The 14,507-nt window shown below is 35.7% G+C and overlaps 1 protein-coding gene and 1 long non-coding RNA gene across 3 annotated transcripts in view; one reads left to right on the top strand and one right to left on the bottom strand.

Annotated features, from left to right (window-relative positions):
* Positions 1 to 14,507, bottom strand: part of LOC106874369 (DNA damage-regulated autophagy modulator protein 1) — a 191,234-nt gene that overhangs the window by 91,927 nt on the left and 84,800 nt on the right. The gene's annotated exons all lie outside the window — the stretch shown is intronic.
* On the top strand, positions 2,588 to 12,619 carry LOC149135665 (uncharacterized). Its single transcript, XR_016242007.1, has 3 exons — positions 2,588 to 6,376; positions 6,682 to 6,858; positions 12,290 to 12,619. It is a non-coding gene; the product is annotated as an uncharacterized LOC149135665 (long non-coding RNA).

Below are 14,507 nucleotides of genomic sequence, written 5' to 3'. Positions count from 1 at the left end.
TACTGTTGTCGATGTAATTGACTTAACCCATCCCTCAAAAGGGCTAGCCTTGTGCTAAAATTACAAAGACTTATATTACAGATTTGATCTGGCTTAAACAGTTTTCTTTTTAATAGATCTTTTGAGAAGGACATCAGCGGGCAGTTTTAAATTTGAATGTGGGTAAAATTTTGTCAGAGGCGAGAAACTGCCCATCCTTAACGTAGAGCTCATTGGCTTGCAAAATTTGAGGAAGGTTTGGCTGAAGAGAGAACATTTTTTTGTGAATAATCGTAATATTTCATTACGTAAACCAGAAATATTTTTTCTTTACATAAGAATTCTTGAGTTTCACGGGATTCAGGAAAGAGGAAATTAAAACGCCAATAGTGTCATTAAGTGCATTATTGACATTAGTGAACTGATTTGCTTCCTATTGGTAACAGAAAGGGAAAGACTTATAAGGCTGTAAGGTTGCATTTTATGTCTATTATCATTAAAAAAAATAGTGAATTCCTCGCCAGCTGAGTGCAAAGTATCGACTTCTTTGTGTTCTATTTTGATATGATTCACGTTACAATTTATAAGTTTACTGCTGTCACCCAAATGTTAACCAGTCTGAATAAGTTGAAAGGTGATTTACAGTATATCATCATACGCAAAAAAAAAGAAGAAAAGAAAACAATCATAATTAAGCGAAATTTACCTCTCAGTTAGAGAAAGAAAGCAAATATCTAGCGGCATTTGTTAGCAGTTCTGAAAGAAAAGGGGAGAGAACTTTTTAAATAATCAAAAATTAATTTCTCAAAGTTGATTTACATGCTTGGAGGAAGTAAAGTATGATCTTTGCCACACATGATCATGCTTTCCTTTAGAAAATGAACGATCAATTCCTCAAAGTCAACTTAATGCTTGACAGAGCATTGTAGAGAAAGATCATATTTTCTTCCCCAAAGCATGCAAATAACTTTGAGAGATTAATTCTTAATTTCTAGAAATTATCTTCCCTTTTTCTTTGACAGCCCCAAATAATTGCTGCTACATTTTGTTTACTCATCTCCAATTCAGTGGAAAATTTCAATTAATCAAGAGTATTTTGTATCTGGCATTCTGTATATCAGCACTTCAACTACTTATCCAAATTCACTCTCTTGTTTTCCCTTAGCTCATTTTATTTAATTTTGTTTTTGTTTTTATAGGTATCCAGTGTAGCTTGAATGAGAATATATTGGCATCGTCCATAGAATGTTCATTTAACACTAAATTCTCTCTCTCACTTTCCCTTTTTCTCTCTCCATTTACTCTAGTGCCTACTTCCTCCTCTTTTTTAGTCATTCATTAATTTACCCATCTCCTCTCTTTTGTGGTTTGATTTTCGTTACAAAGAATTCTCGACTGCTCTACCATTTTTTTTTCTATTATTTCCAATCAAATATATTTTGAGAATTCGGTAAATTATTAATTGCATATGGTGTCTGCTATTTCTCCTGATATTGTATTGTTGTTTTGCCAACAATATCGATTAGAACTTACACGTAAGGGTAGGACGTTAGCAAAAGATAATTATTTGATGGGTTGTTTTAGCTGGGAGTAGTCTCTCTTTCTGTGTGTGTGTGTGTGTGTGTGTGTGTGTGTGTGTGTGTACGCGCGCGAACTATGCACAGAGAGAAAAGTCAGACCGGTAAACTGAAATAGTAATTACAAGCGAAGCATGAATGAAAGCATCAAAGTAATTATCTGTATCAGAGAAAAAAAAAAAATTTAGTAAACACCCCCATCCTTCCACTTCTATTTCATCTCCTTTCTTATTTTCATTTCCTTATTTTACTTTTTCATCGTCACTTCTATTTCAACTGACACCTCCTCCATCATTTTCTACAACTTCCTCAAGGTCATTAAGCTTATTATCCCAAATGTTACTGCCAGCATCCTGTTGAACCCTAAGGCATATACACAACGTGGGGTCTTAATTACTAGTCTAGTGTTTCCTAAAGTGAGTTCTGTGGGATCCCAGGGTTCCACAACCAAATTTCTTGGGTTCTGTGATGTAAGATATCATTGAATAAAATGTGATAAAAAATTTGTTGCATTTAAACAATGATATTCAGCAATTTCAGAATAATAATTGTGTGATTAAGAAGATCATTTTCTAACCACCTGATTTCAGGTTCAGTCCCACTGCGCGACATCTTGGGCAAGTGTCTTCTACTAAAGCCCCGGGACGACCAATTTCTTATGAGTGAGTATGGTAGGCGGAAACTGTGCGGAAGTCCACCATGTGTATGTATATGTGTGCACGCGTGTCTTTGTATTTGTCCATCACTGCTTGACAACCGGTTTGGTTCGTTTTGTTACTCCTAGCTTAGCAGTTCGGCAAAAGAGCCTCAAGAAAAAGATAGCTGTTGACTCTACTGAATACATCTGTCCCATGGCGGGTCTTGTTTTTCATCCTCCAAGGTGGCTTGATGGTGTTATCCATTTATATACACACACACACACATTTCTCAGTATTTCTTTATATGTGTATATATATATATATATATATATATATATATATATATATATATATATATATGAGAAAGAGACGCAGAGAATTCATAACTAAATAGCAAAGATAATTATAAAAGTATAAAAAAAAAATTGTAACAAAATAGATTTAAATGTTCTATATCATTTAAATGCTAACAGGACTTCCGGATCACCTGGTAGATTGTTCCTGGCATGTATTAATCTTCAGGATTGCAGGATAATTGATAACTACAGCCTCATCCCTTAATGCTAACACGGAGGTCACTATTCTTCAACAACTACATCTTCCTGATATAAGCTAGAAGAGCACACACTTGCGGGTGGTACTTTTATTTTATCGATTTCGGAAGGATTGGAAGTAAAGTGAGCAAACATAGGTGAAATTAGAACTCAGATTTTAAAAAGATGCAGCTATATAACACAACGCATATTTGTCCTCCACTCTAATATTGTTTTCAAATTTGGGTACAACTCCACCAATTTCGGGGGAGGGTCTAGTCGATTACATCGACCCCACTGTCCAACTGGTAATACTTTGAGCCCGAAAGGATGGAAGGCAAAGTCGATATCTGCCAGCTCACCACCTTGTTCGCCAATCTAATATTAGCACAACGGAAAAGCGGCGAACCGGCAGAATCGTTAGCACGCCACGCAAAATATTTAGCCGCATTTCGTCCATCTTTACGTTCTGAGTTCAAATTCCGCCGTTGTTGACTTTGCTTTCCATCATACGGTCAAATCACCTCATATATTTTATCTTGTATTTATTTCATCAATCCAGAAAGACAAATACAAATCCAACGGGATTTAATCAATTTCAATGAGCAGTGTTTTGAAAAAAGAAGGGAAAAAATGACATTTCGTAAAATAATCCCGATGACAATTATTTCATTATTTTTTTCACGAACAAACATACAGACACATGTCTACAGGTCGGCACATGACGCACTAGGATGTCTGCACTGATTTTCCACAGACTAACACATTATTACCTCACACTCCCAGTTGCATTGTCATGACAAGTTTTTAGAAAATGTGTCGGATGTAATCGTCTTAGTATCGACTTACTAAAAAAACTCTACAAATGGTAGAGTTCTCTCGTCATTCTTGCACACATAAGCAATAAGGGTGGCAGATTAGCAGAATCGTTAGCGTGTCGAATAAACAGCTTTGAATATCTTGTTACAGTTATTTACATTCTGAGTTCAATTTTACTTTTCATCCTTTAGAGTTGCCAAATTAAAGTACCAGTTAAGTACCGACTAAACTGATACTTCATTTTAGTCCTATCAACAATAGTTTCTGTTCCTTGAGATTTATTAGAAATATTGGTATAAATAAAAAAGTATCGACTAACATTCTCCCCCAAATTTCGAACCTTACACCTGTTCTAGAAACATTACTACTAACATAAGAGTTGTGTGTTCTCTTTATTACGATAATAATATCTTACATAGATTGGACAATACAGGACACTACAAACATTTAAGAATTGTCATTTAGTGAGTCTTTTTAGCTTTTTTTTTAAGAGTTGTGTGTTGATAGAATCATAAGAGCGTTGAACAAAATGTCCTGTGTTATCCGGCTATTTCTGTTCTAGGTTCCTATCCCATCGAGGTCTAATTTGTCTTTTCTCCTTCCGTGGTCGATTAAATAAGGTGCAAGTCAATGGTGGTAGATTAACAGAAGCGTTAGAGCGTTGTACAAAATGACGTGTGATATTTGAAAAGTCTTTTTACATTGTAAGTTTACTAGCGACTACACTGTTACCAAGCTATATCAGTCCTTGACTGTCTACTGGACAACATCAGTGACGTTGAAACGGGACACTTGCTGTATGGGCAACTGCTAGTCGTCTATTAAAAGCCTAGTCAAGGCCTTCCTCCTGGAGACGGAGGATAGTTCCAACATTTGATGGTCAAGCCTATCAGACGCAAGCCTTAATAGCACAGCCACTAAAAGATTTGACAAGTTGATAGTTAAGAACCTACTATTGGGAATAACCACAACTTTATAGGGTAGGAAACTAGATTGGCCTAGAGTAAAAGTAAGTTTGGAAAGTTGAACGGAATAAGGAATAAACTGATGAATAATCTGTAAAGTAAATACTTAAGGTAGGTTTCAGTATAGGTAGTATTTAGTTAGTGAAGCGATGAATGAAATGCGTGAAGACTTTGTGATTGGCAACCCTAACAAAAGATTTCATTATATGAATTCAATGGAGGAAAATATCGCCTGAGGCGGTAGATATGTAAATCAATATTTCCATCTAAATTGATAGGTTTATTGATGTTCTAGTTCTTTGGCTAACGGGTAAAATGAACATCTTGACAGTCATGGAAGTATTAAAAAAGGTGTATCGATTGTGAGACATACCAGAAAAGCTAGTAGTTCACTTTCTGCATATATCAACCAAAGGAAGTGCCATAGACTAAATATTTCGCCTAATTTATACTTTCCCTCGAGGCAGAGAAACTGACATGTAGCAAAGAATAATAGCACCTACTGTTTGACCGATATTGGATAAAATTATTTCGGATAAACACTATATGTTAAGTTGGCAAAAAGAACCTAACAAAAACTTTTATAATCGAAATTATTCTTTAGATTCCGAAGAAATTAATAATTGTACGAGTATGAGTGATTTGAAGATATTAGATGGGAAAGTTTGATATGCTGTAAGAGGGAAGAGGTGCGTGAGTAATGATTTCAGTTGCTCTCCTTCACCTGGTGGAGACTCAGCAAAAAGTATTAATAACAGCGGCGACATTTACAGCTTTGATGAGAAACTGTAGGCGTTCAGGGTTGAAATTGATTTCTAACATAGACACAAGGCTTCAAATTTTGGGAATGGATCTTGTCAATTAAGATCGAGGATAATTGTGGACTAATGCTAATTTTATTGACCCCTTAGGTTGAAAACTTAACTTTAGCCTTGGCGGGATTCGATGTCAGAACGTGAAGAAGCCTTAAAGCATATATCGAAAATATTTTAATCATTTTTGGTTTGAATTCTTTTCGTTAAAACCCAAAATTAGAGCTTAAATCGGAGTTCTTTAGTTGCATGGCGATCGCGATTTTGATGCTAATTTCAATGTCTTTAAATTCACTGTAGCCGATATCATTTACAGAAAACTTTATGGAATTTTTATAGAATAACGAAGGAAAATTATTTACTTGAGATTCAATACAACAAAAGAATTAACAAATTTTATAGTTTGAAAACATATTTGTTGTGATAAAGAATCTCGGAGAAATGGTCGAGTGAGAGTACGTATTCAGTAAGCAGATATTAGTTAATTATAACATTCCTTTGCAGCAAAATATTTATGCATGTTATTATGTAGACGGAAAAAAAAGAGAACAAAAGGTACCAGCGATAGATCGGGGTTTGCGGGGTCGGGGCGTGGCCTGATCATCGCTTCATCTGTGTCGTTCTTTTTGTTTTGTTAATATCATTCGATTTTTATATATTATTTTATTCAAATTTTAAAGTCACTTTTATGTATAACCATATCGGACTAGTGATCCCAATCAGTTGTATTGTACATTCTGTGTTTAGTCCCCGGTGGGTAATAAAGAAATTGCATGTTATTATGTAGGCTTATGTCAGGTTATTATGTAGGCCTATGGAAGCAGGTATGCCACCAAATAGTCGGTACGACTCTATAATTGAATTTTCACTTATCCAACGCCTCTGCTTAAGAACTATAATGCACTCTATTACACGCAACGGTCAATTTTATGATTACAGCGTAATAATCTGGACATGCTGTATTCTCTTTACTGTTCAGCTTACTTTTGTACGCCCGTCGATTCTTGGTGGTGGTCACAAAGAGGAAGATGAAGTAAACTCGATCAGAGCGCGGTAATTGCTATCCACTTTCATTTATTGCAATGGTGATTAGGATTTGTGATACTCTTGATGCTGTAGCTACTTCTGTGTTGCCCGCATATTTTAGGAGAGGAGGAGGTAGACTGGGACAGATTAGCGTTTTTAGGATGCTGTTGTAGTAGCGTTCCAGGACATTGAATACAAGCATGAGTGTCTGAGATGATTTATGCTGTAGAACAACCAAAGGTCACTGCCTCGATAACAAATTGTGCTTCTTACATGTCCGGTTGATAATCTTTCTTTTTTTTTTTTTTTTTTTTTTTTTTTTCATTTTATAGGTAATCCGTGTACAGCCTACGATGATGCCTTACACGCTGTTTTGTGTATTTGCTGTCTATTGGAGTTTGATGAGAGCGAAGTTGGTCCGGCGCAACCTATGATGACGCTAACATATTGTTTTTACAGTATAATTACTTCTTTCCGTTGGTCAAGTGTGATTCCAGTGAATGCTTTAAGTATGGTCATTTGTTTGTTCCCTTTATTATGCATTCTAAACGTATTTTGACTGTTGTGAGTAAGGCATATTCTAAGTACCTACTAGGCATTTTTATCTTCTGTTAATGTGTGTTATACGTTTATGCTAAGTGTGATGGATATAAGGATAAATGGTTGTTTTTTGTTGTTGTTTTTTTCTGTTCTGCAGTGTTTCTGGCATGAAGGGAGTCAATGGATTTTGTGGATGCCACTTTAAACCTTTTGTTTTAGAACCAGTTTTTAGGTGGTTGTTGTAGAATTAGAATAGTTGTTCAACCATGTCTGAAGAAGTAGTTGTGAGTAATGACGAAATGTGGGAATTGTAACATATATCGAAAAGAGGGAGTGAAATCCATATGGAAACGTTTTTGTATACCGCTTGGGTTTGGCAGGTAGTGTACTTCCCAGTGTTGTGTGGTTTTTTTTTTTTTTTAAAATAGTGTTGGCGAGTTTGTGTATAAAAGCGAGAAATGGAGTCAAAAGCTTTGTTGATATGCATGGTTGTTAGGAAGACGCGTGTGGGAGGTTTTTGTTGTTGTTGAAACCTTCATGTATTGTTTGTGCTAATTCAGTGTGGTTGTTGAACGTGGCAGTCTGAAATATTGATTTATTTGCTGTGCTACATATCTCCTGCAGCTATTTCTCTTCTAATCTCATCTTTAAATTTCTATTTACTGAAGATTTATTTTGTTAAATGCTATAAATTTTAAAACTTGTAGTATATGAATGATGTATACGATCAATAATTAGTTTGTTAATCTGGATGATTGACTAAAACAAACCAGAGAAACCTAATTTTTATCCTGTTCTCTTTTCCATCCCATCGTCTTTTATATATCATAAAATTTCATTTACATTCAAACACACATACACGCACATATATATATCCTTCCGCATGCAAATCCCAGACGAGAGCGTATAAGACTTACATAATATTTACAGAAGCTGTCAAAATCTATTCAGGCGATACACCTGCTAGTACAAACATGTATACAAAAATGCTCACGAAGTCAATTAGAAACAAACGAACACACACACACATGTACGCGCTCACGCACACATCGATTGAGCAGGAACTAATTTCAAAGTAGATTGTCGTTTTTAGATTTCTACGATTTTTAGAGTTTTAGATGTCTATGATTTTCACATATCAATTTCGTGTTGCAATCGAATTTAATATAGAATGAAATCTAAATTTCCATGCCATTAATTTCTCTATAATCTAACTAGGAGTTATCGGAGATCTAGGAAACGTTTGTAAGATCTATTTTTTACAAATTGCGGTATCAAGATAATATCCCTACATAATAATGTACCGGAGATAGCATCAAATTTAGTTTCTCATTAATTTAACCTCCATTTTTCACTGTGCACAGCTTAATTTACTTGATAACAAGTGTACGGACAGGAAGTACAGAAGAGTTTTATCAGATAAATTTAATATAAACCACGATTGCTCTTAATATCTCGTTACGTAGGTTATAGTAATATCTAGAAAATGTATTTTCTGTATTTTCATTCTGCACTCGTGTTATACTTCAAAGAATCTTCTAAATTTGATTATCTTCATTTATAATGTAATATTACAGAGTACGAAGTCAGAGCAAACCCAGTCTGTCAACGGGTGAAATGGCGGTAATTTGTATAATTCCTTCCACCAATCTTGTGCTATGTCTGTGGCCAAGTCATTTTTCACTGGCATAGTCCATCAAGCCGTAAAATGGTCCCATAGGTAAACTTTAAATCGCGAAACTCGATAAACTAGGAAGTAGAATATAATCAATGACTATTTTCTTTAACCTGTAGTTCTAAGTTCAAGCCCCCTTGAGGACCTTCTCGTAAAAGATCATGTTCCAGATCATTCTATCACCGTCATGTTCGAGTAGATTCATACCAGTTTAACAGTTAGCTTTAAATATAGACGCGTCGGTGGGATGAACAGTGGGATTGCACTCTATGGATTTTGAACTCAGAACGCAGAGCTACCAAAATTTTCGTAAGATTCTTGCTAAAATGCTCTAAAGAAACTACCGAACGACTACACCCCTTTAATATGCTTTAGAAATGTATTTTTGAATATTTATCTATAGTTAAAGAATCTACTTTGTAAGTACTTATTACTGCATTAGTGATACAATTATAGCAAAAAAACTTCATAAAAGAATAATGTAGTCAAGAACTTAAGAGGATATCCGACCGCCGTAGGGGCTTGTCACATGTATTCACTTTGAAATCTTGAGCGCCATTATAGTGATTTCTGACATCAACACAAATCCACAGATACTTGGAAAGGGAATAGTTGAATAGACTCCCTTATACTTGACAAGTACTTATATATGGACCCCAGAGAATGAAAGGCAAAGCCAACCCCGGTGGGATTTGAACTTATAATGTAAAACATGCTATCGTTGAAACTGATAATCATTTAGACCTGTTTCATATGGACGACATTTTACTAATCGATTGTTTGCGACCTTGTGCCGATATTAGATATAATATTATCAGTCAAGTCTTTAAAGTGAACACATGGCAAGCACCAACCAACGAGAGCTAAGAATGGATATATTCCACTATCTTAATTTTTTTAATATATCATCGACATATACTTCGTCTTAAGTGCATGCACTGTTTTAACATTTGTAAATGTTAAAATGTTAAGAGGACCCTTTACACTCTTATTCCATGATTAATAATTCTACTTTAGCAGCAGTTATATGTACAGCAGCTGCAGTTATTTCATCATACAGACACTATTTTGCTCACAACGGCTATTTGAAAATATCTTTTCACTGGGTGCAGTTTTCTATGTTGGAATTGCGTATGATCGAGTGAATTAGATCAATATATTTCAGGTACTTTGTTGTTTTACTGACCTCACTGGTGAACAGGTGAAAATATTAATACTTATTTGATTCCAACTTCACGATTAAGCATATAAATTGATTATCTACAATTTACACCATAAATATAATAAAACAAACCAAGAAGGGAGCATTCGGCTTGGTAGACAAAGCAGCCAAATTTTCCCCAAATTACTCTTTACCATCTTAAATAAGAAAAGGACACATAAGAGACTGTAGTTCTACATACTACCACAAGACAGGATGGTCATGACCGGAATGTTTTTAATTATAGATTTGCTCTAAAGGAACAAAAGAACAGCAACTTCTGTATGAAAGAATGTTGAAACTGGCTGTCCTAAAAAGATGTAGACAGCCGACTGAACGGTAATCTGTTCATTGTGTCCATAATATTTTTTTTTTAATCTTTACTCACGCTGGCTCATCAGCTTTACTGTATATAAATAATGGGAACACTATAACGTAAACTAATTGTCATCTAAGAAATAGGTTTCAGTCCTCTGGTGTACCTGAAGTAATAGCAAAACATCTCTATGTATCTCTCCACCCGAATATTTCCTAAAATTAACAGAACGACTACGAGCTCAATCCCTCAACGATGTCTATGAGAAAGTAAACAGCAAAGAAGAAAGTAAAATAAGAAATAGAAGTCAAGTGTTCTTCAGTGACGAAAAACGAAACATTTCATATTGTAAAGAGGCGTTATTTTTTAAACTTTTTCTTCCTCCGAGATTTCAGTTTTCCCCAACTCAGCAGTCATTTACTAAAGACCTTATTTACACTTCTGTATAAAGACATTTTACCACGGTTGAATACCAGACTCGGTGGAGTGTCGAACAAACTACCGAGCGGTATTTAGTTACGTCCTTTTACATTATAAGTTCAAATCCCACCGGGGTTGGCTTTGCCTTTCATTCTCTGGGGTCCATATATAAGTACTTGTCAAGTATAAGGGAGTCTATTCAACTATTCCCTTTCCAAGTATCTGTGGATTTGTGTTGATGTCAGAAATCACTATAATGGCGCTCAAGATTTCAAAGTGAATACATGTGACAAGCCCCTACGGCAGAGAATTAAGAAAGGAAATATATCCACCAACTTACTGATAATGTAACATCGACACAGTGCCCTATATGCACTATCTTAAAACGCATAAACCATTGCAAAAATAATACTTGTTGTCAAAAGCTAATATATATAACGGCCATTTGCAGTTCTTTTTACACATACGAGGGACGAAATTACACTGTGGGACGCGTAGATTTCTCAAAACATTACTAGTATAGTTGAAATGGCTACAAATGGAAATAAAATCCATCGGTGGACTGGGACTGCAGTGAACCTACCACAATCCAGAGTGATCGTTTTGGCAACCATATACTATTAAGGTCAAGGTCTTGTAGGGAGACTGAGAATATTCTTTTCTTTTCTACTCTAGACACAAGGCCCGAAATTTGGGGAGAGGAGGCCAGTCGACTCCAGAACGCAACTGGTACTTAATTTATAGGCCCCGAAAGGATGAAAGGCCAAGTTGACCTCGGCGGAATTTGAACTCCGAACGTAAAGACAGACGAAATACCGCTAAGCATTTCGCCCGACCTGCTAACGTTTCCGCCAGCTCGCCGCCTTGGAGAATGAGAATATTATGTTAATGAGTTACTTGAGTGAATTAACCATATAAATGAAATAAATAAGTTTCAATCAGAGCTAAACACATTATTATAGATATGGTTCGGAGGGAGCTTTCCTTTATTTTGCTATAATAGTTTTGTTTTTACTTAAAACAATGTCTGTATTTTTTATAGAAGAAAGAGAAATGCGATATTGTAATGCTCATACCTTTTATCTGAGGTTTTAACGGTATAACTGGACTAAACTTAGAGCTAGCTGAAAGTTAACATATTAATGCAATGGACCCTACTCTGAGTAATTTATTCTCTAAATTAATTAACTTGGTTTACATCATCTTCTACGACACCCGGTGCTACCTTACAATTGAAGTACTAGGATAGCTATGTATTCGGAAAAATGAATGCTAGTATACGATATCAATGTCCTTTTCAATTGCATTAGTGATACAATTATAGCAAAAAAACTTCATAAAAGAATAATGTAGTCAAGAACTTAAGAGGATATCCGACCGCCTCACTTCACCATCCACTTAACTACTCAAGCCTATATTGTGATGTTTTTCATGAGAAAAATTATGACACGCATACACACACATACGTTCATACACATACTCAGATTCACAGGTGGCTGCGAGCCAACGAGGAAACCTTTAGTCGGCGCTCGACCTACTTGTAACAAGTTAAATCTGCTTTCCAGTTACACCCTACCGTATGATTTAATGTACACTTGGTGATTTGAAGAACACATTGAACAATGTAGTTCTAGATATACCAAAATACAGGACTTGAGTCCAGACAAGAACAGATAGCTACATACATAAAAGGGTACTCACTGAAACATACGCATACATAATTACACTCATAGGCAAACATACGTCAGCAAATAAATACCTTTGTCAAAACTGTGTTTCCACTTTCAGATTCAAGCTTACATGAAAGTAGTCCCGACTAGGAAAGTAAACCAGACTACTACCGTTGCGTCACAGTAATTGAAGGCTACGCAATAAAGCAGTGATTTCCAGCTATTTGTAACCCAGCGTCCATTTCACAGAATGGCGTTTTACAAAAGCCTCCTACTCTGTTGCTTTGAGAGAAAAAAAAATAAATGGTATATAATTTTATTGTGGCTGTGTGGTAAGTAGCTTGCTTACCAACCACATGGTCCCGGGTTCAGTCCCACTGCGTGGCACCTTGGGCAAGTGTCTTCTACTATAGCCTCGGGCCGACCAAAGCCTCGTGAGTGGATTTGGTAGACGGAAACTAGAAGCCCGTCGTATATATATATATATATATATATATATATATATATATATATATATATATATATGTATGTATGTATGTGTGTGTGTGTGTGTGTGTGTCCAGCATCGCTTGACAACCGATGCTGGTGTGTTTACGTCCCCGTAACTTTGCGGTTCGGCAAAATAGACCGATAGAATAAGTACTAGGCTTACAAAGAATAAGCTCTGGGGTCGATTTGCTCGACTATAAAGGCGGTGCTCCAGCATGGCCACGGTCAAATGACTGAAACAAGTAAAAGAGTAAAGAGTAAAGAGAAGTTAATTCTGTACAGTGGTTTTAACTCTGTTTTCATATACTATCCCACATGGTATGTGCCTTGTTTTTCAATATTTACATTGACTAATGCCTCCTATGTTAAATTTTTATGAAAATTATTAAAGTAGGTGAGGGTTTATATGAAGAAATTATCTTGGAACTTGATGTTATTATCAGCCATGTTTCTGTTCACTGATAACACAACGATGTATTTTTATCTTGAAGAGCATATTTTTAATGCGGTTTGAATTGCACCTGGTTAAAAGATTTTATTTCTTAGAAAACTCGTAGCCCTCTGCATTCCCAGCGTCTCCTTCATACTTGCTGTCATTCTGTGACCTCCTAACCAGTGGCGTAGCTGATACGGGAGCAAGAGGAGTGACCACCACATCGAACACAATATTCAAAATTGGCGCCTTTTCACATTTTTTTAGCTCTTTACTTACCCATATCAGTAGTTGTAAGTTTCATACATAATGACATTGTTACTGAAACACGAAATTAATGAATATAGAATACAATCATGTATAATTAATGAAATATTTCACGTAATATAAGAGAAATAAATTTAAAATTATTTAGCATGTCTGTGTGGTAAGTAGCTTGCTTACCAACCACATGGTTCCGGGTTCAGTCCCACTGCGTGGCACCTTGGGCAAGTGTCTTCTGCTATAGCCTCGGGCCGACCAAAGCCTTGTGAGTAGATTTGGTAGACGGAAACTGAAAGAAGCCTGTCGTATATATGTATGTATATATATATATATATATATATATATATATATATATATATATATATATGTGTGTGTGTGTGTGTGTGTTTGTGTGTCTGTGTTTGTCCCCTCAACATCGCTTGACAACCGATGCTGGTGTGTTTACGATAGAATAAGTACTAGGCTTACAAAGAATAAGTCCTGGAGTCGATTTGCTCGACTAAAGGCGGTGCTCCAGCATGGCCGCAGTCAAATGACTGAAACAAGTAAAAAAAAAAAAAGAGTATGTGTCAAGGCGCTTTTTTTATGCGCTCGCGCCCCTTAACTTTAAAACCTGGCTACGCTTTTATTCAAAACGCATCAGTTGGAACATTACTGCCCAGGTTAAAAAACTACCAGTATAGAAGCTAGCTTATTGATTCACCAGTGTTAAAAATATATATATATAACAATAGTAAATGTCCCTTCTACTGTCAATAAAGTATCGAGTGTTTAATAACGTTACCACTATTTTTGAACATTCGCTGTACATACGTGTATGTGAGTGTGTGCTATTACTATTCAGAACATTTGTTTTTTATTGAATAAAATATTCTTTTGATCCTCTTTGTACACATGCGAGCATGAAAACGATTAGATCAATAATATCTATCTATCCATCGATAGATAGATAGATAGATAGATAGATAAAATTATATGAGCAGTTAATATGGAATATAAAATCACATGATTAAGTTACTAACCAGATATTACGGGATTGATTGTTACTGTTGCTATACATTTGCCTGCTGTATGGGAGCTAGGTCGAGTAGAATGATCGGTTGTTTTTTGTTATTTATTTCCTGGTCAACCGTAATAGATCAAATGTATA

This window comes from Octopus bimaculoides, chromosome 5 (genome assembly GCF_046866305.1).
Source record: "Octopus bimaculoides isolate indiv1 chromosome 5, ASM4686630v1, whole genome shotgun sequence".
NCBI lineage: Eukaryota > Metazoa > Mollusca > Cephalopoda > Octopoda > Octopodidae > Octopus > Octopus bimaculoides.
The sequence above is the reverse complement of the archived record's forward strand: the minus strand, read 5'-3'. Positions and strand labels throughout refer to the sequence as shown.